At 42.7% G+C, this 26,233-nt stretch overlaps 2 long non-coding RNA genes across 2 annotated transcripts; one reads left to right on the top strand and one right to left on the bottom strand.

Annotated features, from left to right (window-relative positions):
- Positions 1-207: 207 nt before the first annotated feature.
- LOC123389462 lies at positions 208-3,550 on the top strand. Its single transcript, XR_006604060.1, has 2 exons — positions 208-1,357; positions 1,654-3,550. It is a non-coding gene; the product is annotated as an uncharacterized LOC123389462 (long non-coding RNA).
- Positions 2,394-25,427, bottom strand: LOC123389461. Its single transcript, XR_006604059.1, has 5 exons — positions 25,256-25,427; positions 16,856-16,940; positions 8,331-8,374; positions 5,604-5,782; positions 2,394-5,214 (listed from the first exon to the last, which is right to left on the bottom strand). It is a non-coding gene; the product is annotated as an uncharacterized LOC123389461 (long non-coding RNA).
- Between the last annotated feature and the right edge of the window lie 806 nt (positions 25,428-26,233).

Here is a 26,233-nt window from a genome sequence, read left to right as displayed (position 1 = left end):
GTGCCCAAAGCCTCCCAGTGGCTTCCCACTTGACAAAAGAATAAAAACCAAATTCCTTTCATTGGCCTACAAGACTCTACAGGATTCATGGCACCTGGGTGGCTCAGTGGGTTAAAGCCTCTGCCTTTGGCTCAGGTCATGATCTCAGGTTCCTGGGATCGACTCTCATATTGGGCTCCCTGCTCGGTGGGGAGCCTGCTTCCCTTCCTCACTCTCTGCCTGCCTCTCTGCCTGCTTGTGATCTCCCTCTGTCAAATAAATAAATAAAATCTTCAAAAAAAAAGAAGACACTACAGGATTGGAGCTGCCCCCTAGCACCTCTCCACCCTTCTGCTGCCACTTGACCAGGAGCTTGCCGGCTTTAGCCACCTTAGCCCCCACCCCCCCACCCCCATTTGCTCAGGACCTTTGCACTTCCTATCCCCTTTGCTAAAAGACATACCCTCCCCCGCCTTATCTTCCTCACCTTATTCAGGGGCCTACCTCCTCACCTTCTTCAAAACTCTATAGCCAGACCTTCCCTTGATCACTTTATTTAATACAACACAGCCCCACCCAAGCAGCTTCCCCTTCTCTGTTTTGTTTCCCTGAATTAGAATGCAAACAGAGAGTTCAGGGAGTTAGCTTGATTCATAACCACATCCCCAGTGCCTAGAACAGGAGTGGTATATAATAGTCATTCAAGGAGTATCTGCTGCTCACTGGCTCATTTGACCAATATACATTAAGGGCCCTCTACTGTGTTCCAGGTAGCTTGTTAAAAAACAATCTCTGCCTTCTCGAAGCTTACAACAGTATGGTGAGGATGAGAGATAATAAGTATATAGATAGGTAAGTTCACTTTAGGTAGAGATAAATGTCATGAATACAATTGTGAAAAGAGATAGTATCTTCACTGTCAGCCCCTCTACTTTGTCTAGACTGGCGGGGAGGGCCTCTCCATGAAAGTGACATTTGAGCTGAATAACAAGAGAGAGAGAACCGTGGGAAGCTCTGGAGGCAGAGCATTCAAGGCAGAGGGCAAAGCTAGTTAAAGGCATCTAGGTAAAGAATGAGTTTGGTACAGTTCACAGTAGAAGTTTATCTATGGTTATCATCTGCTTGTATCTTGTGAATCTTCAAAGTACCCCTGAAGAGATGAGTATCAGCTCAATCGTGAGAGATACTGCTTGCCTGCACAGCAGCGGCATGCTACCTTTGGTCTCTCCGGTGGACATAACCCATTCATCCACCACAAGCAAGTCTACCACAGGAAGACACTGGGATTTCCTTACAGAAGTCTAGGCTGTGCATGAGAGGCATGATAATGAATGGCACAGGTGATCTGAGACTGAAGGAATACTTTCTGGTCAATTTGGTATGTTCTATTTCTTGTCTGTTGGTTAGTAACATGAAATTCAAGAGGAAGTGTGATTGGGGAACTTAAAAGCTGGGACCTAAGGGCCTGCGTGTTTATGAGCGAAAGGAGGGCCTGAACTCTGGCTTCTTGTGTATGTTAAATATGCTTAAGGTAAGGGAGGAGTTGGGAGATCGCCAGCGCTGGGTCTGGTCTCAGTCCAGTTTCTGGTGATGGGAGAGGGATGCTCACTGTTCCTCTGCAAGTGACTCTTTGGACTTGCCTAAATAAGAGTGCTTTTTCCTTTCCCCCTACAGTGTAAGGTACTGGAAACATCTCTGATCTACATTCTCATCCGATGTCCATCTCCCCTCCACGTACCACCTTCTCCTCCAGTCAACTTCCTCCCTACTGTGCCCCCCATGAACTTGGCAAATATTCTGCACACTAAAGATCTGAGCAAGGAAGTAAGGACGGTTATGAGAAGTGCGAAGTTAAAAGGGGAAGAAGAGCTGAGTGAAATGAAGTGAGTGCCTCGGAGGATTGAATGAATTTAACATAAACGATCAATAAACTATAAAGCACCATTCAAATGTCAAAACCACGATTTCCCACTGCCTGTCAGAGTGCCTGACGAGCCTTCCCAATAAATAGTGGAGGAATAAGTGAATCGCAAAAAACACTGAAATGAATGCTGCGAGGAGAGGGGAGAAGAGAGAGAATCGCAAATTATCCCAAACAAATGTTTTGTTCATTTATCATCCTCCCAAAGTGTGTGAGTCCCTTCCGTGTGCAGCCTTTAAAATTCAATGATGTGTTGGTTTCAGAAAAAGGAAAGACCTGGATACTGAACTTGAAGTAAAGCCGGGTACAGAAGAGTCTTAATAAACACTCAGTACAATATACACCACATCTAATCCTTAAAAAAGAGAGAGAAAATGTTAAATGAGGGACATGGCCAACGTCTAGGACATGGCCTAGAAAATGAAAGAAACCCCAACATCACTACGATGTGACTTTTATACTTAATAGAACCAAACACAGGAAGAAACATTAATAATGTTGGAAATTTTTAACTTTTTATTTCCATAGCCTTACAAACAATGTCTGAGACTTTTCCCGGACACAAGTAATAATATAACAGTAGGCATCCCTAGAGCACTTCCTATGTGCTGACCCTGTTAGATCCACCCAGGCACTGGCACATTTCACCTATGAGGCTAGTCCTATTAACCACCCTATTCTTGGAAGAGCATATGAGCAAATGAGTGGTGGAGCTGGGATTTGAGCCCAGGCAATCTATCTTCCAAATTGATGCTTTTAAATGCCATTTTTCCAGCTTCTCACTTCTTCAAATGCTTTACATGCACGAAAGAAATTGGTTCTATTATTTTCCCCACTTTACCAATGAGGTATCCAAGACAAAGAGAGGTTTGGTAACTTGACCAACAGCCGTTTATCCCTGGTAGGAGCGGAAATGGCCCTCAAGCTCCCTGTGCTTGTGAGCTATACGGGTGGTGACCGAAAACTCAAAGGAGCTGCCCTGGAAGGACTAGGACTAGGAAGGAGTGAAGTCTTGGCTTCCTTCTGCCTTCTAGCTGTAGCACAATCTTGCCTCCAGGAGAAATCTCCAAGGACGCATTTGAGCCCACAGACAGAATGGACTCATTATTGTTCTACTCTTCACCCAACCCAGTCCTACACAAGGTAAATATGACTTCATTCCTGGCCTCCTAAAATACCATAAAGGTTTAAAGCACTGGGTTCTTAGTATGTTTATTTACTCTGATCTCATTAACTCTAGACAAGGATTAAGTGAGTCGGTGAAAACTGCTGAGACCTGGTTCCAGTATTCCAAAGCAAGCAGCATCCGTTGGTCTTCTGGGGCTTGTGAAATTAAACAAATGAATTCTACTGGTGGCTTTCCATATCAAGCTGAGTACAGAAATAACTGGCCCTCACACACACACAGGTGACTCTGGAATTTCTCTTCAAGACTAATTATTAACATCACTGATGTTTCCTAAGAACTTGAAGGCCTTGGCTTCGGACTGTGGGACTTCACCTGGAGGTTAACCATGAATGAGTTACCACATTCTGTTCCTGCACCCCACTGTTTTGAGGGGTTTTCTATTGTCAGCTTCACCTGATAATCACAACTGTGTCAGCAGGTGTCATTCAACAGTGTCCCAAACGCAGGCAGGAGCTCAGAAAGGTTAGGTGACTTCCACTGCCCCTCAGGGAGCAGCAGAAGGCAAAGGTGCCTCACAGGGAGATGGATGCCCGGCAGGGAGGCCAACAGATGCTTCGTGACTCAACGTTCAGTGCTCTTCCGGCTCGTCAGCAGCCCTGTCAAATCTACTCCATTTCATGCCCCACAGGAGGGTTGTCATTCAAAATAATCACCTTGGAGACTATATGCTTATTTGGGAAATGTCAGAATAGCTCACCGATTTATCTGTTGAGGAATTTTCTTCTGAGCTTGTTTACAGAAGAACATCATTGCCTTACTTTATATGTATGCCAGATTTGGGGTCAATCTCTTTACAAGGCTATAAAACAAGGCACCTCTCCACAGGACAGACCCACGTGTCTGAGAATAAATTAGGACAAAGCCAGTTTTCACAAGCGTGAAATTAAGGTGATGATTATCACGTACTCACCTTTTGACACTGGGCTTTAAGGATCTCATCCCTGGAGTTCTCTATATGCTGAATAGTACTGAGGTTAGGTTTTGCAGAAAAAGGAAGGGCTGATTCAACCGCAGAGATTTTAATGTGTGGTTCCAGAAAGTCTGCATATTTCACTGTGAGGTTTGGACAAGAAGCCAAGCCACTGGCTAGAATATAATGGGCGACTTCTTATATAATTGTAAGATCATTTGTTTGATAAAATTAAGTGGGGGGAGGGAACCTTCCCTAATTTGCTTTCCAGTTACTGCGGAAATATGCATGATATTTCACAGTAAGGAAATGGCCTCAGACTCTGCTAAACTTTAAATTGATACTGCCTATTATGACTTATGTTTAGAAAATAAGTTTCTTATCCTCAAGTGTATGAGAAAATCATACACTTTGGAGTTGGGTGAACCCAATATGCTTCTGCTGGCTTTGTTATTTAAAATCTAAGAGTTGGGGCAGAATTCTTTAAATATTGTGAATTTCAGCTCTTTATCTTAAAATACAGCAAAAACGCTGGACTCTTATGAGATTAAGTAAGATGATGGAGAGCGCTGCATTTCGCTGTGTCTGGCAGATAATGGGCACATCATAAACATGGTGCCACCTTCCAGTTCCTGTCTCCATCACACTTCTATAATCCAAACAGTTCCTTGCTGAATACGCTTATCTTGAGAGTTTCATTACCTTTTCCCCTTGGATGACATCTCTAGTAGTATCAGTAGTGTCTTGAGGTCTACAACATTTCATCTGCTATTCCCTCTTCCTCTCAGAAGTCAGTAATTTCCAAAATAAATTTGCCCTCAGGTTCAAAGATTTAGTCAAAATCTAGACAGCTCAGAGGTTTCAGTGTCGGGGCTCATTTGTCATCCTAGGCTTTGCAACAATTAATAAAATGGCTTGGTTTTATTCTGAACTAAAAGTTCAGCCACCGGCAACACCTGGGAGGGGGAGTCTAGGTGGCAGGGGGCAGAGGTTAGACGGCATAAAGGAAGTCTAAGGAAACTCCAGGTGTCCTGAAAATCCAAAGACAGTGACTTCCTTGCTGTGCCCAGCCCAGGAGCCTAAGCCAGGCAATGATGAAGAATCGGGCCTAACCACGGTAGAGCAGCAAGAGCACCAGCTCAGATGGCAACTGCAGTGTTTCCCCGCAACTTCCGGGGTCCAGCAGGTCCCCAAGAGGAAGAACACGTGTGTGCCCTGCAAAGGAAACAGAAGTTGTACGTCGATTGTAGCACACATTACTGGAAGAGAGAGCAACCATATGAAAGAAGTTTAGTGCCTCTTCACATTGCATTCAACATCCCTTTAAATATTTATAAAGCGCCAGCTATGTGCCTGATCTTGTTGGAAGTCACCATGGCTCTAGAGGTCTATGGCCCATGAGAATCTGCACAGTATCAGAGTGAATGGCCACCCGTAGGGCCGTCGAGAGTTTCCATGTCACACAGGAACATCATAGGGCGGGAAGATACCTTCCTGTGTCAGTTATCATCCTCCAAAGGAAAAGAACCAACAGGATGGATATCTATATCTAAATATCTGTCATTTGATAGATAAAGATAAAGACTGATTTTAAATTAGCTCACATGATTAGGGGGCGGGTAAGCAAAACTTTTGTAAAGCCAGCAGGCTGGAAACTCGAGCCTTGAGATGGAATTCTTCTTTGGGAAACCTCAGTCTTCTGTTCTTTTGACCTTCTGTTGACTGGATGAGGCCCTGTTGACTGGATGAGGCCCAGCTGCATTATGGAAGATCATCTCCTTTACTAAAATGAAATAATTGTAAATGTTAATCACATCTTCAAAATATCTTCACAGCCATTGTCTAAACAATGGGGCACCAGAGACTAGTCAAGTTGACATGGAAAACTAACCACCACACCTTCCAAACAGTGTCCTATTTCATGAAACTGAGCTTCTTTTTTTGTTTGTTTGGTTTTTGGGTTTTTGTTGTTGTTGTTGTTTTGCAAATGAATATTTTCTTGTCTTCTTTGTGTGTGTGTGGTATATAAACATATATTTTTATCCCAGGGGTACAGGTCTGTGAATCGCCAGGTTTACACACTTCACAGCACTCACCAAAGCACATACCCTCCCCAATGTCCATAACCCCACCCCCCTTCTCTCAACCTCCCTCCCCCCAGCAACCCTCAGTTTGTTTTGTGAGATTAAGAGTCACTTATGGTTTGTCTCCCTCCCAATCCCATCTTGTTTCATTTATTCTTCTCCTGCCCACTTAAGCCCCCATGTTGCATCACCACTTCCTCATATCAGGGAGATCATATGATAGTTGTCTTTCTCCGCTTAACTTATTTCGCTAAGCATGATACGCTCTAGAAACTGAGCTTCTTTTGAGGAAAGATGGCTGTTGGTCAGCAAAAAGCCACAGGTTCATAAGCTGTAAAGAACCGAAACTACATGCATGTAGTAGAGCGTCTGCAACTGCAGGTTCAGCTCCCTTAGTCACTTCAGACGGACTTTGGAGTCCAAGCTGTGAATAGATGAGCTCCGGGGGTCTCTCTCTTGGCTGTGTAGCTTAGGGACAGGAGGAAGCCCTCTCCTGCATTTACAGCCCATAAACCCAGGTACAGTAGGTGTGTGGACACACTGCACTGTATCTAAATGCTCCTTTATTAATGAAGATGTTCTTTATTATTAATTCATCTTTTATGTATCATTTATATGTGACTCTGTTAAGGAGGTATAATGAGATACAGTGGAGGAAAGCTTTTCATAACTAATCTGACAGTGCCCAGCCACCTCCAAAAAATCACTTTTCACACCCACCTATGTACCTCTCTATGCCTTCAGTATCTAGGCTATATAGGAAGAGAGTGTTAAAGGATCTACTTTTTCTACCCATGAATGAGACACAAACCAATGTTGTTCAGCTTTCCAAGGAGAGAGAAAAGATAGTTACCATAAAGTAAAGGCTAGAAACTTGACCACCGCCTCCAAAAAATTCCAGAATGGATTATTAAATAGACTGTGGACTTTTTAGAGCGAGAACTGACCACTGGAAACAGTATCAGATAACTTCTACCAAGTCATCTCTAACAAAACACTTTTACTTCTTGAGCTGCATTGCTAATCTCATGCAATGTAGTAATACTGCATCATAGTATATTATATTTTTACAAGTTCTTTGAGAGCTCGATCATAATATCTTTTTGGACAATTTAGGGAGAGAGGCTGGATTTAATTATCAATTACATGGGCACATTGTTGGTAAGATAGGTCTATTCAAGATTGTTGATGAATGGAACAATGTCAAAGTGAAGAGAAAGGAGTAGGAACAAGGTTCTGTTTAAGCTCTTTTCTACTAAACTTTTATCAGCAAATTAAATGAATATATGACAATCATGTTAACAAAATTTATAGATGACACACATCTTGCTGGGCTCACCAATCCAACAAATATGGAATTAACATTCAAAATCATCCACAGAGGCTTTAGTAACAAAAAGAAACAAAGAGAGAAAGTAACAGGGATAAATGTATATCATACAGTTGTTTAAGATGCAGCTTAGCAGAAGGTCATGTGAAAAATTTTCTGGAACTCTGCAGCAGTTGCAAGTTCAAGAAGCAAATAAGATGGAATATCTGTAACACAGATACACACACACACGCACATACACAGGCACACCAAATACAATAGCTTTTAAAAGCTGGAAAGAACCCCAGAAATTATTCAAATCAAATCCCTCATTTTACAGAGAAAAGCTGAGCATGCAATCATAGAAACACAGTAACTGATAGTAAAACCAGTATTTATGTCTTATTGTAGACATCAAAACTTTGAGTTGTTTTTATTGTGGTCTTGATTTGCATTTCCCTGATGACTAGTGATGTTAAGCACCTTTCCATATACCTTTTCAATGGCCATCTGGATGTCTTCTTTGGAAAAATATCTATTCAATTATTTTGCCTACTTTTTAGTAGGTTATTTGGGTTTTTGCTATTAGGGTATAGAAGTTTCTTATGTGTTTTGGATATTAACCCTTATCAGATATAAGATCTGCAAATATTTTCACCCATTCCAAAGGTTGCCTTTTCATTTTGTTGATTGTTTCTTTTTCTGTGCAGAAGATTTTTTAGTTCAATATTGTCCCACTGGTCTATTTTTACTTATATTATCCAAATATCCACTGATGGATGAATAAAGAAAATGTGGTATATACATTAAATGAAATATTATTTAGCCTTAGAAAAAGAAGGAAATCATGCCATTGGGACATGGATGAACCTGGAGCACATTATGCCAAGTGAAATAAGCTAGACATGAAAGGACAAATACTACATGATATCACTTACCTGTCAAACTCCCAGAAACGGAACAGAATAGTGGTTCCTAGGGGCTGGGAGTAGGAAGAAATAGAGAGAGGTTAGTCAAACAGCACAAAGTTCAATTCCATGAAATGAATAGATCCTTAGAGATCTACAGTACAGTACAGTGCCTATAGTTAACAATACCATATCATGTACTCAAAGTTTTGCTAAGAGTGTAGGTTTTATGTTCAGTGTTAACACAAATAATAACAATAAAGAAAAAAGTTATTTCAATAGGCAACAGTTATTTCAAAGAGCATAAGCAAGATTTTGAGGAATACAAAAACCATATAATGGCAAGAGATTTTTAGTTTAGCCTAGCATATAGTAGAATCGCCTAGAGGGGGTTCTATTTGAGGTAGCATGGCAGCTATATTCTTCCCAATACCAAATAGCAAAACTAAGATCTATAAGTAGAAGTTAAAAAGGAAAATTCGGGTGTAGCTATGAAAACCTTTTGAACAACTGAAGCCACCCGTTGATGGGAAACGCCACTTCAACAAGAATTGTATTCCCAGGCACCTGGGTGGCTCAGTGGGTTAAAGCCTCTGCCTTCGGCTTAAGTCATGATCCCAGGGTCCTGGAATCGAGCCCCACATCAGGCTCTCTGCTCGGTGGGGAGCCTGCTTCCTCCTATCTCTGTGCCTTGCCTCTCTGCCTACTTGTAATCTCTCTCTGTCAAATAAATATATAAAATCTTTAAAAAAAAAAAAAGAAGAAGAATTGTATTCCCATTCCTGTGATAGATCTAAGCTCTAGGCCCACTGAAAACAATTGACATAAACGGGATTCAGAATTTGGGTGAAGAAGGTACAGTAGATGATCTACTTCCTTTCTATTTCTTTCTTTTTTTTTTTTTTTTTAAGATACATTTTTTTTACACACATAGAGAGAGAGAGAGCACAAGTAGGCAGAGTGGCAGGCAGAGGGGAGAAGGAGAAGCAGGCTCCCCACTGAGCAGGGATCCTGATGCAGGGCTCGGATCCCAGGACCCTGAGATCACAACCTGAGCCGAAGACTGGCACTTAACCAACTGAACCACGCAGGCCCCTCTTCCTTTCTATTTCTAAGATTCTATCATTTCAGACAACTGCCTCACCAACTTCTTATGCAAAAATAAAAAGGATTTTTTTTTCTCATTTCCTCTCCCATTTTCAGGGATCAAAACTTGATTTAACACCTCTAATTTTAGAGAACTTACAATCATAATCAATAGCTAATATGCCTTATACATTCCCCATGTGCCAGGATACATGGCAAACAGTAGACCAATGATGCCTTAAATGTCCACATACCTAGTGATTACCAGATTTGGGGGGAAAAAAAAGTCAGGATTTTCTTCTTGTTGTTGAATATATGACTAAATGTGAGGGCCATGCTCTCGTTATGATCAAATATTTCCAAAGTGTTTTATAATCATTTTTATTCATTTACTTAAATAAATTCAACGATACAAGTATAACAAGTGAACATTTACTAATAAATCTAGTTTTATAAGTACATTAAAGTGGAATTAAAAGCCTATTAAAAATCAGTGCCAATCCACATAATTTAAATCTTTATTGCACAGGGCGCCTGGGTGGCTCAGTGGGTTAAGCTGCTGCCTTCGGCTCAGGTCATGATCTCAGGGTCCTGGGATCGAGTCCCGCATCGGGCTCTCTGCTCGGCAGGGAGCCTGCTTCCTCCTCTCTCTGTGCCTGCCTTTCTGCCTACTTGTGTTCTCTGTCAAATAAATAAATAAAATCTTTAAAAAAAAAAATCTTTATTGCACAAATTGATTTTTTAATTATATTGGTTTCTCTCCTGTTCATTCTAATAAAATCTTATATTATTGACCCCTTATGCTATATAAAAACTGAAGCAAAAAAAAACCTGAAGCAATCATTAAGTATTTAGCAAAATCCATAGAATTTTGTAATGCAGAATAAATTTTAATGTAAAATATGGACTTCAGTTTAGACTAATGTATCCATCGTCACATCAGTTCTAACAAATACATTACACCAATGGAAACACAGAAGAAACTTCAGAGGTGGGGAGTTTATGGGAACTCTTTGTACTTTTTTTTCAATTTTTCTGTAAACCTAAAACTGCTCTAAGAAATGAAGTCTGGTAATTTAAAAAAAAAAAAAAAAAGAAAAGATTGAAGCAGTCAGGGGCACCTGAGTGGCTGGTTGGTTGAGTCTCCACTTTCAGCTCAGGTCATGATCCTGGAGTCCCAGAGTCAAGCCCTACGGCAGGCTATCCACTCAGTGGGGAGTCTGCTTCTCCCTCATACCCTCCTCCTCATGCTGTCTCTCTCACACACTCTCTAATAAACAAAATCTTTAAAAAAATAAAAAATTGAAGCAAACTTTCATCAGCCCTTTGATTAATTACAATTAAGCCATGCCCCCAAAAGTGTCTATCACCCTGCATTTATCACTGTTTGCAAATATCTCAGCCATAGAAATATAGAGATACTAAAGATAGAAAGAGGCAGGCTCTCAATTATAACTGTCCCAATGTGTGACATCATCACAATCTGGAAGCTTAGCTTTCCCCTACCCAATTTAACACAGGACCGGGTGTTTTTAATATATCCTAAGGAGAGTGGGAGGGTTGTTCCATGAATTTTATACATATTTGGACTATCCGATCCCTATTCCTAATAGAATCTCCATCACCCTTCCAATTCTTCTAGCCCTCTAATTAGACATTATATCAGCCCATCCCAACTGGCCCCAAGGACTCATGTTGTTTGCACAGTGAAAGTAGCTGTCACCAGGCCTGGAGTGCCTGTCACGTGCAAGGCCCTGAGCCGGGTTCTGGGGACACTGCCGTTTCTAAAGCAGGCGGCCTTCCTCTCCTCGGCAGAGAAGAAAAACATCACAGGAATTTTACAATAAATAAACTATGTTTATCACACTCACAGTGTTCACACAAAAAATACCGATTGAATGAATGAATTCAACTGATTAAGAACATGGATTCAGTTTCACTTTTCTCCTCCTACCTACTACCTAGAAAATGTTTACTAAGAAAAAAAATAGCATAGACAGAATAACATGTGCATATCCAAAGTGCTTAAACTGAATATGTTTAAAATATTGATATAATCACTTAGTTGATGTCCTAAGTTTCAAATAAGGCCTATTTTTTTTTTTTTTTTAATTTAAGAGGAGTATTTTTCCCTGGTTAGCAGCTTCAAGTGACCAGAGGACTCTCCTGCGTGTTTTGTGAGAGCACCTCAGGAAGGCTGGCTACGTGTGTTAAGTATTTAAATGTTCTGACCAAACTTCTGAGGTTCGGTTCAGAGTAGCAGCGAGGGAACTCTCTGTTCTGTCAGCAGGATAAGGCAGTAACTGCGCACCCTGTCCGAGAACATCAAAAGGCATGTGTTTGTTTGGTTTTCTGCCAGCTCTTTCCAGCTACTCAGGTGAGGCTCAGAGTTGGACATACCCAGGGAGGGAGCGGCAGGTGTGGGCAAGGGAGTGATGAAGACGACGGAATGCATCCAAGTGGTGCACGGCGGGGAAAGGAGGGCACGAGTGGGGCCTTCTCAAAATAGCACTTGAAGACATAGGATTATGCTTCACTATTCTTTTCTCCTCAAAGGAGGAGTTCAGGGAGCCAATAGAGCACATAACAGGGTTTCTAACCAAGAGGGAATAATAGAAAGATCATTTCCCACCTCTCGCCTTTGCTGTCTCTCAGTGTGTCTCTCGCCTCCTTTATTAACACGACATGCCTGGAGCCCGCTGCTTCGGGGCTACTGGAAGAACAGAGCCTTTTCGGCTTCCCCTGGATTAATCAATATTCCTTTCACTTCAATTCTCTTTCGACCTTCAAAAGTAACCTTTATGGGTGACTTGTCCTCTTGCTGGTGTGAAAGGGACTGGATTGCTGGATTTGATCATCATGTTATTTCTATTTCTGTCTGGCTAAACACTAAAATCCTAACTCCAAAGTCTGAACAAAAAGCAGGTCCTTATTCCTCTAACCAAAATAGTTCCTTAGCAGGGAAATGAGACTCAAGAAATACAAGTATACCCCTGGGGATAAAAATAAATGTTTATACAAAATTTAAAAAAAAATACGAGTAAGACAAAAAACAGTGTTGATTTTATTTCCAATGACCCAATTACAATGAGGAGTCGTATCACCGCCCCCGACAGTGACCTGTGCTGGTAACCTGGAGGAAGGCAGGAACCTGTTCCAGGTGTCCCGCCCAACACTTCCACAGCAATCTCTTTGGCCCAAACTCAGTCATGGGGCCACATCCTCCCTGTGGGACCACCAGGAGGGGGGCAGCACAGCCACCAGCAGGTTCCAGAACACATCGTCCAGACAGTGGAAAGTTTCTGTCCCCTTAGTCTCAAGGCATGTGAAAGTCCCCAAAGGATCCTTCCATTCATACCATCCTGCTCAAAGGAGAGTATCCCGGGAGCTGTCACTGTGCTCTCTGCTTACGAATCTCTCTTTCTCTTTCTCGCCAGCCCCACGTCACCCTCAACTTCAAGCCTTCACAGCACAGAGGCTATTCCATTTTATTTTTGTATCTGAAATACATGAGCTTGCTCAGTAAAAGTTTGGCCAGTGCATGAATGAGTCAGTGCGTGAACAGCTAAACTGGACAGGGGAATCTGAAGGAAGACCTGAAGAAGACATATGTTCCAAGGATCTAATTTGCCCAATTGGCTTATTTTGGGTTTTTTTGAAAAATCACAATTTATTTAGTTTTTCATTTTTTCCCTCCTCAAATTGTTTTATCCAGTGGGAAGAGAATTTTTTTAAATTTTAATATTTAGAATTGCTAAATTTTCAATCCGATGCCCTGATAAAATCTTTTCTCTGAAGGCCCAGTGAACATAAATATGAAAGTGGTTTATGAATTTAGAATTTAGAACCAAAAATGTTTACGATGTGCTTATCCACAAGCACTGGGTGGGAGAAAATCTTCCAGAAAAGCTGAACAAACAGGGATTCCTATCAGCTACTTATCATCTAGCTCAAGATATTTAGCATGAGACTATAAACAGATCCCATACATTTTCCTCCTGTGCGGCTATAGATCAATAATAATGCCTTTGGGTGATTTGTAATATATAATAACTTAAAGTTCTACTTTTTTACTGTCTCACATGTAAAATGGTATAGATACTATAATATGCCACCTTTTCAGCGAGAAATCATGGGCATGTCAACTGTCTTTTTCATGACATTATAACCCTATAGCTTCCTTTCATTAATATGAATTAATAGCAAGTAGAGGTATTGATCGTCTTCAGTTTTCTGAAACGTGCTGTGGGATGATACTGCAGAAAGCAGGGATAAGCTTCACTTTCCACAAATGTTGAATGCTTGGCCAACCACTTTCAAAATACTGTATTGTTACAATGATGAGTAAATAGGCAAGGCAAAGTTTTAGCTTGTGTTTAAATAGGCTGTCGGGAAATAAAGAACTCCGTTGGTTTTGCATCTGTTTTGCTTTTGAGACTGGAGATATGTATGTGATGGAGGAAGAGTAGCACCTAGTGGTAAAACGTATCAGCTGCACCCACCAAGTAGCCAATGGAAGTGTTCCAGAAAGTAATTCAGCCACTTTTGAAAAATGAAATTTGTGTTTCAGGCATTTTTAAATGCTGGCATCTTCGATTCCTCAGATGGGCGTTTATCGTGTCAATTACAGAATCTGAGTCAACTCTATATGCTTGAATATTTCCAGATAAAATGTAGAGACAATCAATATAGCCAAGAATTTAGAAAAAGACCCTAGGAGTGCCTGTTTGGCTCGGTCAGTTAGGGGTCAGACTCTTGAACTTGGCTCAGGTCTTAAGCTCAGAATTGTGAGTTCAGGTCCCACACCGGGCATGGAGCTTACTTAAAAAAAAAAAAAAAAACCCTAAACTTCCCAAACTTTTTACAGTTACCTAAAGTATATATGGTAAATGGTACAGGTTAAAATAATATACTTCTTAGATGACCTCAGATTTTATTTAACAATTATCTTGTTTTGAAACCAATATTGCTTTCTTAAGCAATGAGTTAGTATTTCACTGAAATTATTCAAAGAACTTATAGTACATTTCTTCTATTTTAAGATTTATTTCTTTATTTGAGAGAGAGAGAGGGCAGGAAGAGGGGCAGGGGAGAAAATCCTCAAGCAGACTCCCCACTGAGCTCAATCCCAGGTCCCTGAGATCATGACCTGAGCCAAAATCGAGTCGGACATTTAACCGACTGAGTCATCCAGGCACTCCAGAAGTACATTTAAATAGCTATGCTGAACTTCACTTTTCTTTCAGTGATGGATAAGCACAACACAGTATTTTACACCCTTTGGACATAAAATAAATTAATAATTGAGGATTAAAAACTTATATAGTAGAAACTAATTTTAATTATATAGCTTAGAGTTTGGATGCCATTGACAGAGGTTAGGAGAAATCACTGGTAAAAGTATGAATAATCATTTGTGTATACCGTTATTCCTATACTAAATATAAATCCAACTCAAATTTTATTCCCCTAGTGGGGTATAATCATAAGAGTACGTCATTTGTCCATGAGACCCTGACAGGAAAAGACAGAACGGTGAAATTCGAATTGCACTAAACATTTTGCTTTGATTCCCCAGGCTCTTTTTCTAGTAGCAGACACCCCCCCCCCCCACACACACACACACACTCAGGCCAATCATCATATCCTGCCCATTGGTCTTTGTGATTATTCCAAGGTTGTCCATTCAAAGTGCAGCTTCCAGCAGAGACACCTTCAACCAGAGCTGGAAGGGAAGCCCCTTCTCTCCCCTTAGGTGGGCAACTGTAAGGGGTAATGGTCCAGCCACGAGCAGCTTTTGCAGCAGAAAATGCAGGCAAATAACAAGACATATAGCCCTTAACACATGAGTCTCTCATTCTCTGGCTCATGTTTTAAGTTCCTGTTTCTCCTCCCAGTGTCTCTTCCCATATATCTCTTTGAGACAAAATCTACTTCAAGATAGGTGTCCACAACCTGAAGAGAACTGACTCGTACCGCGTTTCTAAAATAAGACATAGCTCTGCTCATACCACCGCCCTGGTCAGAAATTTCCACTGCTCTCTACTGCTTGGAAAAGTAACGTCCAAGTGCTTCTGACTTTGTGATTCGGCTCTAATCCACCTTTCCAGCCTCATCTCATTCAATCTAGCGAAACTGCTCCTTATTTCTCCAAAACACCTATGATTTATTCTCATTCACTCTGCCCCATGAAAATGTTTTTCTACCTCCAGACACCCCCGTTTCCACCTTCTGAAATTGTATCCACTTTTAAGATCGACCACCAGTGACTCATCTTCTAGAAACCCTTCCTCATTACCCCACGAATCAGCTAAGGTGAGGGTCAGCTGCCTATAAATGAAAATGTAAAATTATAATCGTTTAAAGAAGTGAGAAATTTAATTCTTGCTCACGTAAAAGGAGCCTGGAGGTAGGAATTCTTGGATGGTTACAGCGGCAACACAGACACCAATATATTAGTGTTTGTGCTACACCAACAAATTAGCACTAACTTAACAGCTCCAAACAATGCACTTTTATTATCTCCCAGTGTCTGTGAGTGAGGAGTCGGCTTTGGCTTAGCTATGAGGCCTCTCTTAAGGCTTAAACCAAGGTGTTGGCTAGGCGCTAATGTCATCAGGAACCTGGCAGCTGGGGGGCGGGGGGGGGGGGTAATAATACTCCCTTGGGGGAGTAGGGGGTGGGGAGGTGGAATCCACTTCCCAGCTCCCTCAGAACTGAATTTTTGGCAGAATTCATTTCTTTGTAGCTGTAACATTCGTCAAGCACTTCTTTTTCAAGGACAGCAACAGAGAGAAAAGAGTCTCTGCTGCTTGGAGTCTCTGAATTCAGGGAAGGCATAGGCCCTCTCCCCTGATTAGGGCAAACCTACCCAAAATAATCTCCCTTCTGATGAACTCAAAGTCAACTGATCATGGACCTTAATTACATCTACAAAATTCTTTCGCCCTTGCCCTATAAGGAAGTGTTGTTGTGGGAGTGATATCCCACCTCCTTTGCCTGTCCCATTGTTTAGAAGAAGCAAGTCATGGGTTTCATCCTACCCCAGTGAGAGGGGATTCTAAAGATTTTTTCTTTATTTATCTGACAGAGATCACAAGTAGGCAGAGAGGCAGGCATAGAGAGAGGAGGAAGCAGGCTCCCTGCAGAGCAGAGAGCCCGATGTGGGGCTCGATCCCAGGACCCTGGGATCATGACCTGAGCCGAAGGCAGAGGCCCAACCCACTGAGCCACCCAGGTGCCCCGTGAGAGGGGATTCTAGAATGACATAACTCATCGGGGGCTACTCAGTATTGTCCACACAAGCAGGGACCCGGGTCCTCAATTTTTCTGCTCTACCTTATCACTAGCCTCCACCCTCAAGTTCCCCTCATGATGGAAGAGGGTGCTAGAGCTCTACCCATCGTGTCCTCCTAAAACACTGCAGAGATGAGGAAAAGAAATAGAGCAAGAAAAAGTATTCCTCCCACCTGAGTCAGTCGCCTGTAAGCAGAAGTCCCACATGTTCACTTAAACCTCTTCAGGCTCAGCTGCCAGCAATAAGAAGTACATTATCTGTAAAGGAGTTATTAAGAAGCAATAAAGCATTAAAGTCAACCTGCTTTTTGTTGTCACCATCCACCAGCAATTCTAAACAATCCAGTGATACTCCTTCCCCAAAAACACTTTACTGGTGGTCTAAACTGTAAACAATTGGTGTGATTACAGTTGAGTTTTAATAATATACTATATAGGGATGCCTGGGTGGCTCAGTCAGTTAAATGTCTACCTTCAGCTCAGGTCACGATCTCAGGATCCTGGATCAAGCCCCACCTTCAGGTGGTCCCTGCTCAGCGTGGAGTCTGCTTCTGCCCCCTTCCCCATCGTGCTCACGCACTCTCTAATAAATAAAATCTTTTAAAAATAATAATATATGTGCAAGTTTCAAATTAACATAGTTTTATTACTTATCCTCTAATAACACAGTATTCTATTTGGAAATTAATTCAAAGAACTCCCCGTTTTCCTCCCCTCACATGAGAACTTGTTTATCTCAAGAGTACATTCATACGCTTTAGAAAATCTTCCAACTCCTGGAGTGTCTGGGTGGCTCAGTCGGTTGAATATCTGTCTTTGGCTCAGGTCATGGTCCCAGGGTCCTGGGATAGAGTCCTGAGTCAGGCTCCCCACTCAGTGGGAGGCCTGCATCCACCTGTGCTCTCTGTCACTCTCTCTCAAATAAATAATAAAATCTTAAAAAAAAAAAAAATCTTCTGACACATCCCTGCACTGAAACAGTAGATTCCAAGTAAACAATGATAGCATAGGAAAGAAACAGAAATGGAATTACTTCAATTCCTTCATTCTGAGTTGTTACTTTGTATTTGAATTTAAGACAGTGGAAGAGAGTGTGTGCAAACTGTGAGGTGTATTGTTTTGTTTGGGGATTGCAAATTTTAATTTATGTATGAAATGTATGAAATATTTCACTTCATGGTGATGATTTGAAATTTTTTAAAAAAAATTTTTTTTTCAAGTAATCTCTGCGCCCAGGGTGGGGCTCGAACTTACAGGCCCAAGATAAAGAGTGGCACACTTCACCCACTGATACAGCCATGTGCCCCTTTCTTCTTTTTTAATTGTTAGTTATTTCTAAACTAGAGAACAATTTCAGAAAATGAAACATCATGTCAGTGGTCAATTTAATAGGTGCCTATCTTTGCAGATATTTTGGTTTTATTAAATTTTAACTTTTATTAACTTTATTAGTTACTATAGTGTCATCCATGACTATGACAAACAATTATGCAATTTAATAGGTTATTTTCTTTCTATTTTATTACTCCTGACATAATTATGGAGCTCAATGACCTTGACCTATCTTTCAGGAAATAAATAGGTATAATAAGTAACTACAGAACTAAGGTAGCATGCTTTGCTGAACCCAGTTTTGAGATGGGGAGCTCTCAACTTCCTGTAATTCGAACATTTGGTTTCCTCAAATGCCTCCTCCATTAATCTGGGGAGGGAGCTGGAGCAGAAATTGTTTGTGCCCTCTAGACTGTAGCTGGCCCCAGGGGGTGCAACCCTTTGTTCAGACTTTCACAATAAAGAAAGATCCAGGGGCACTGGCCATGACAAGGACAGGGTCAATATGTGGACATTCTCAAATGCAATACTTGGTTATTTCATTGTGCAAGAAAACAAGGATTTTGTATTTCAAAACTAAGTCATTTCTATATTTTAAATTCATATTAATAGAAATTGAATTCTATTTGTTTAAGTAACTTTTAATAAATGTTATTCTCAGTAATATTGTTATTTACTAAATAATAATGATGTCATGTGTTAAATAATACTTATTTAATAATATAATATAAATAATATACACTGAGTAAATGTTATTAAATGATAATACATTCAATTTTAAAGTAAGCATCAAATCTCCAATGTGCTAAATACAAATAGGTCAAATGCAAATGGAAAAAGAATAAAGCAGGGTACATTCTGGAGTTAACAGGGTGAGGATATGTACCCCATAACAGTGAGGATAAGATACACATGTTCACTCCAAACCTCCTAAACTTTCTCCACGGCAGTGGGTCAGGGCTGGGGAGAAGGTATTAGAGAATCTGCCTGGAAACCTCACAAGAACACCTCCTCCCCTTTGCAGGGTTCTGATTCTTTTTGTCACTGACCCACCTCCAAGTCTTCTAGGCCAAGAGATAAATAGCCCATGCTGAGCCCGCAGAGAAGAAGCGAGCCAACCAAAGCCCAGGTGAAGAGGTGTGGTGCTTCTGCCTCAGAGGCTCCCTGTTCCTTCTAGGATTCCTCAAAACGGTTCCCTCTGGCTCAGAAGAGACTCCTGGCTTCTGGACGCATTCTGACAACTAACACGGTGGCAGAGGCTCCCAAGACTGCAATTCGATACGCTCTGACCTTTTAGACAAACTGAACCCGAGATCATCTTAACACAAGAGAGTAAAACAATGCTTTAATGGTGGAGTTTGTGTTATTGAATGTATTAACACCAATTTTTTCTATTAGTGGAGAGAGTCATGTCAACAAGGGGCCTGTGTCAAGCAATGAAGTGAGCCGTTACGGTACAGCAGCTAGGAGACATGGCGGGACCAATGTTAGCTGACACCCCAGAACTAATATCAAGGTCTGCGGGAAACCAAAACCTATTAAATCCCTTTATAAAGGAACGGACGTTGGCAGCAAACTGTCAGACTCTTCAGACCTAACCCCTCTGCGCCAGACCACTTAAAAAAGGCAAGTGATGCCGAGGGCTCTGCAGGATGGATCTCTGAACGGAACCGAGAGCCTTCCCTGCTTGAACATCAGAAGGTGGCCATCTCTCGGACTTGTGCCCCATTCGCTCTTCTCCAGCTTCTGTAATCTCAAGTGTTCCTTATACTGACTTCCTCTATGGCCATAAAATATAGCCACCATCCCCTTTAATAAAAAATACCTTCAGGGCGCCTGGGTGGCTCAATGGGTTAAGGCCTCTGCCTTCAGCTCAGGTCATGATCTCAGGGTCCTGGGATCAAGCCCCATGTCGGGCTCTCTGCTCAGCAGGAAGCCTGCTTCTCCCTCTTTCTCTGCCTGCCTCTCTGTGTACTTGTGATCTCTGTCTGTCATTTAAATAAATAAAATCTTTTAAAAAATTTAAAAACCTTCAAATGCCCCTGCATCCCCCTTTTTTCTGTTTCACAAAGAAGCTCCTCCAAAAAATCATATGCAGGGGCTCCTGGGTGGCTCAGTGGGTTAAGCCGCTGCCTTCGGCTCAGGTCATGATCTCAGGGTCCTGGGATCGAGCCCCGCATTGGGCTCTCTGCTCAGCAGGGAGCCTGCTTCTCTCTCTCTCTCTCTCTCTCTCTCTGTCTGCCTCTCTGCCTACTTGTGATCTCTGTCTGTGAAATAAATAAATAAAATCTTTAAAAAAAAAAATTCATATGCAGATGGTCATGTCCACCATGACACCCCTGCTATTTACCACTGCCAGCTGGCTCCTGCTCCATCACTGCCCTGAAAACGCTTTGATAAAGATTCCTGAAGGCCTCCTGTTGGCCAATGTAATTTTTGGTTTTTTTTACTTTTTTTCAGTGATCCAAAATTCATTGTTTGTGCACCACACCCAGTGCTCCATGCAATACGTGCCCTTCTTACCCACCACCAGGCTCACCCAACCCCCCATCCCCCTCCCCTCCAAAACCCTCAATTTGTTTCTGAGAGTCCACAGTCTCTCATGGTTTGTCTCCCCACTCCTATTCTCCCCTCTGCCACTCACTTCTCCTTTCCATCTTTTATTCAGATTCTCTCTGTCAAGTGACCCTGTTGATCACTCTGTGTCTTTAAAACTTTTTTCCCTTTTGGGTTTCAAGAAAACACACCTAATTCTGCTGCCTTGCTCAAAGACTTTTTTGTTGTTTAAAGGTTGGTGTTCCCTAGGGATCTGCACTCAGGCTAGTCATTACCTATGCCTCCAGTTGTGGCCTCCAGACCAGGACCATCCTCATCCCCACGGCCCTGTGTTAGAAATGCAGATTATGTTGCCAGAATTCAGGATACCCAGTTCAATTGTAATTTCAGATAAGCAGTGAATAAATTTTATGATAAAAAATATGTAGGGACGCCTGGGTGGCTCAGTTGGTTAAGCAGCTGCCTTCGGCTCAGGTCATGATTCCAGCGTCCTGGGATCAAGTCCCACATCGGGCTCCTAGCTCTTCAGGGAGCCTGCTTCTCCCTCTGCCTCTGTCTGCCATTCTGTCTGCCTGTGCTCTCTCTCTCTGATAAACAAATAAAATCTTTAAAAAAAAAAAAAATATGTAGAATGGGGGCTCCTGGATGGCTCAGTGGGTTGGGCCTCTGCCTTCGGCTCAGGTCATGGTCTCAGGGTCCTGGGATGGAGCCCCGCATTGGGCTCTCTGATCGGTGGGGAGCCTGTGTCCCCCTCTTTCTCTGCCTGCCTCTCTGCCTACTTGTGATCTCTCTGTCAAATAAATAAACAAAATATTTTTTTAAAAATGTTGGATGAGGGGCGCCTGGGTGGGTCAGTGGTTTGGGCTGCTGCCTTCGGCTCAGGTCATGATCTCAGGGTCCTGGGATCGAGCCCCGCATCGGGCTCCCTGCTCCGCAGGAAGCCTGCTTCCCTCTCTCTCTCTCTCTCTGCCTGCCTCTCTGCCTACTTGTGATCTCTGTCTGTCAAATAAATAAATAAATAAAATCTTTAAAAAAAAAAAAAAAGGAGGATGAGTATGTGTCATGTACTTTGGGGACATACTTATCCTTAAAAAAAATTGTTTATCTGCAGTTCGAACTTAATCAGGCATCTTGCATTTTTTTTAATTTGCTAAATCTTACAATCCTAAATGCACATTTATAGTCCCTGTCACAGTCCTACTGAAATTCTGGAGATGGGACCCATAATGTTTTAATAAGCTCTCCAGGTGATTCTAAGTTCCCTAAAGTTTAAGGAGCACTGCTCTATCTCATACCGGTAAGTGACCTCATCTGCTTGACATGACAACACTTCCCCCAAGTGTGGGATGCTCCCGAACTGCTAACTGATGTGGGTTTTCCTGAATTTGATTTAATTATGGGACCCACTTCTGCGTGGAAAAGCAGGAGGAATCCAAGAATCCAAGATCAAGGGTTTGGCTTTAGAGCAATTTAAACCTGTCTCGGTGTGAGACAGAAAGATTGGGGAGTGGACACAACAAGGGACAATCTGGTTTTTTCCCTGCAATTCCCTTTAGAGAATTTAAAAAAAAAAAAAAAAAAGCCCCTGGAAGCACATTTGCTGTATCCAGTCCCACATCCTTATCTCTGTAAGGGAAGGTAATGGACGGGTGGAGGCCCCCCCGTAAGTGTGGGGCTCTGAGCATAGAGGAGCGAGTGCCTCCCTCTGGAGTTTCTCTGAGCCACTGTGGCTTTTGAGTCTGGAAAGGCTTGGACGGTGAATTAAGTTGCACAGTTGCACAGTTATTCCATCTGAAATAGTCTTAAGGACTTAACTCTGAAATTGTGGAGGAAGAGGTAGCCTTTAATGGAAATAGCGCTGTTAAACACCTGCGGATCCCAAGATCCAGTCATTGAAAGCCCTGCTCTTGTTCCCCACACTAGTTCACTGAGGCCACGGACCATACCAGATACTGTACAGACTGGAATGGTTCGAACCGTGGCAATCACTGATACAAGAAATACTGAAAGAGCTGGGTTCCAATGAACTTCACCGATAAATGTGGTAAAATTCTTGATATGTCGCTATTATAAGGAAGTAAAAATCCCAACGGTGAATGGAGGTTATTAGAAGGAGCAGCAGCAATTAAGTCTCAGATACATACATAACTTTAGGATGAAAATATCAAGAAGGATAAAGGGAAAATCATGGAAGCCAGTAAGAGACATTCCATAAAATAATAAAAGACAGGACATTTTCATAAAGGTAAGGTCTTTCTTGATGGCAAGAAAATATCACAAGTTAGAGTAATGCTCATTATTTATTGAATGTGTTCAGTATGTCACGTGCGGAGCTCTTGTAATTCTATGAGAGATTTCAATTTAAAACTCCCTTTGTGTGGACTAGATAATGACCCGCCTACTAGCTTCTTCCCACCAAGGGCCTGGGAAACCGATTTGGCACAGTAGGTGGCACTGTCTCCCCGGGGTTTCTCAGTCAGGGTCCTGCAACGGAGCAGAACCTTCCTGAGGGAGGCGCTGTTGACACCGCCCACTGTCCACTTGTCTCTGCATCTGCCCATCCCGGTCACCCCAACCTGTGCCACCCTGTCTGGCTGCCTGCCTCTCTCTGAGGTTGCCCTCCTCCAGCAATGCTCTTGCCCCTCTGCTACTACCGGGAACATTTCTATTCATCCTTTTCTCATCAGGCCTTAATGAAATGTCCCCTCCCCGTGACACCTACTTGACGCCTCCAAAATGTGTAACCGCCACTTGAGTGATAACCTCAGCTCTCCGTCAATGCCCGCTGTTGCACGGCAGTAACGCTTTATAGTCACTCGTGCATTCCTTCATCAAATATTTATTGATCACCTGCTATGGATCAGACCCTGTGTCCAGCCCTGAAAACAGAAAGATGCCTGGTGCGTGGGGTCTGCTCTCACGCAGGTGGCGAGCTCCAGGGGGAGACAGGGACCTGATTCCAGGATGGTGCACTAAGGATGGGTGACGATGTGCCAGGGTGAGCCGTAAACAACTGAGTTAGCAGAGGAGGTGTGATGCCTAAGGAGGGTGATGGGGCGGGGGGGAGGGATGCCTGGGAGGGCAACGCAGGGAGCAGTCAACGTTGCTAAGGAAGGGAAGGCACTCTGGGCAGTGGGGAGAGTGGAAAGGCCTGTCAGTTACCAGTGCTAGAGCTGGGGAAAACCTACAAGCAGCTGGGTGTTCGGAGGAACTCAGAGAGACTGACAAGAGATAAGGTTAGAGACAGGAGTAGAAATCAGAATTCCCCTCCTTTTAGGAGGCTTAGCTCTTATTCAGGCAGCATATTAGAATCACCCAGGTAGCAGCATAAAACTACAGGGGGCAGTCAGTTGAGTGGTGGATCCTTGACTGTGGCTGAGGTCACGATCTTGGGGTTGTTAGATAGAGCCCACCATGAGGCTCATGTTGAGCCTGGAATCTGCTTAGGATTCTCTGTCTCCCTCTCCCTCTGCCCCTCCCCCCACCACAGTCCGCCTCTCTCTCCAAAAAAGAATGTATATATATATATATATATATATATATATATATATATATATATGTAGATAGCACACCCCAGATTTGCTGATTTCACAGATCCAGGCAAGGGCCAGAAATCTTCCATTTAATAACCACTCAGGTGACTCTGATGCATTTGCCCAAGAACTGCATTTTTTCTTTTTTTTCTTTTTTTTTTTTTTTGCATTTTTTCTTTTTTTTTTCTTTTTTTTTTCTTTACTTTTTTTTTTTTTTTGCATTTTTTCTTTTTTAAGATTTTATTTATTTGGGGCACCTGCATGGCTCAGTGGGTTAAAGCCTCTGCCTTCAGCTCAGGTCATGATCTCAGAGTCCTGGGATCGAGCCCCGAATCGGGCTCTCTGCTCAGCGGGGAGCCTGCTTCCTCCTCTCTTTCTCTGCCTGCCTCTCTGCCTACTTGTGATCTCTGTCTGTCAAATAAATGAATAAAAATCTAAAAAAAAAAAAAGATTTTATTTATTTGACAGAGAGATAGAGATTACAAGTAAGCAGATAGACGGAGAGGGAGAGCAAGGAGCCCGATGTGGGGCTCGATCCCAGGACCCCAAGATCATGACCCGAGCCAAAGGCAGAGGCTCAACCCACTGAGCCATTCAGGCACCCAAGAACTGCATTTTTAAGAAACCTCTAAAAAGGGGCGCGTGGGTGGTTCAGTGGGTTAAGCCGCTGCCTTTGGCTCGGGTCGTGATCTCGGGGTCCTGGGATCGAGTCCCGCATTGCATCGGGCTCTCTGCTCAGCGGGGAGCTTGCTTCCCTTCCTCTCTCTCTGCCTGCCTCTCAGCTACCTGTGATCTCTCTCTCTGCCAAATAAACAAATAAAATCTTTAAAAAAAAAAAGAAAAGAAAAAGAAAAAGAAACCTCTAAAAATGACGGGAAGCCCTTGAGGGACTTCTCAAACACATAACAAAGACTTGAGCTGTAGAGAAAACAGTCTTGTGGTCTAAAAGAGGATGCAATTAAGAGGATGAGGGTGGAAGCAGACAGTACTCGTAGGTGGCCTTTTCTGGCCAAAGTTAAGAAATGCTGAGGGCTCCAAGCAGAGCAATAGTTTAGAGTACAATGAAATTCCCCCAACACCACCCAGGTGCCCCATTTAATGCTCTTTTTGAGGAAAATACTGATCCTTCCCACAGAACTCTGTGTGACTCACATATGGCAGAAGACAGAAATCGGGCTCTTGAATTTCAACAACATGTTGGCAATGCTGTCTCCTTCCATCCAGCCTCTCTTAAGAGATGGATTCTTCCACCAGCAACATAGAACATTGTAAGGGCCTATTTAGCCAGAGCAATTCCATCCGGTTAAACAGTGATTTTGTTGTTTATGCAATAAAACTTAAACTGACCCTGCCCCCACCCCCAGGGGAACTTACTTAAAAGCAAGTCCCGGAAACCAGTAGAATATGGTCGACCAGTCCCTGATAACAGAGCCCAAATGCAAGGGCAGGTCAGGTCAGGTGGAGGTAACAGAGCCCGAATGCAGGGATGAGTCAGGCCAGATGGAGACATCCAATCAGAAAAGCCTGAATACTGTCCCCCTAGCTACCAAGGAGTGTGGGCCCCGCCTTTTGGGCACCAATTCTGACCAAGGTGATAGGCTAGTTCAAATAGCTACTATGGGGTGAATTGTAATTCAGTTGGCCACCCATGTGTGACCTAGCATGACTGTGCAGCTTTCTCTGTGTGTTGCAATCTCACTGGCCACCTGTGTGTGGCCAGGCTCAACCAAAGGGCCTTTGCTCTATAAAAGTTAGTCTGTGAGGCTGGGAGGGGTCTCTCTCTCTGTAAGAGGCGGCCCCGAACGGTCGGTTTGATTCTCGCTCCATGCTTGGCGCGAGAAATAAAGCTTTGCTTGACTTTTGCTTTGTATCAGTCTCGTTCCTTTGATTACAGACCCATCAAACATAATTTAAGGTCCAGCTTGGAAAACCCAACCTCAAACCCGTTTAAAACCAGCCCTTTCCAAAGGATCCCATGGGGCCTCTGATACTGAGAGCACCGAGGGTCTCTCTCTTGCCTACCTCTTGGAGCTCTCCCCAGCTGCCAGGAGGCTAGACCACACCAAGTAACCAAGCAGGCTCCTATTACCGAAGCTCCCTGCACAGATGGCTTCCCTTACTAAGGTGTTT

Source organism: Mustela putorius, unplaced genomic scaffold, assembly GCF_011764305.1.
Source record: "Mustela putorius furo isolate JIRA1106 unplaced genomic scaffold, ASM1176430v1.1 tig00003974_pilon_pilon_pilon, whole genome shotgun sequence".
Lineage (NCBI taxonomy): Eukaryota > Metazoa > Chordata > Mammalia > Carnivora > Mustelidae > Mustela > Mustela putorius.
The sequence above is the reverse complement of the archived record's forward strand: the minus strand, read 5'-3'. Positions and strand labels throughout refer to the sequence as shown.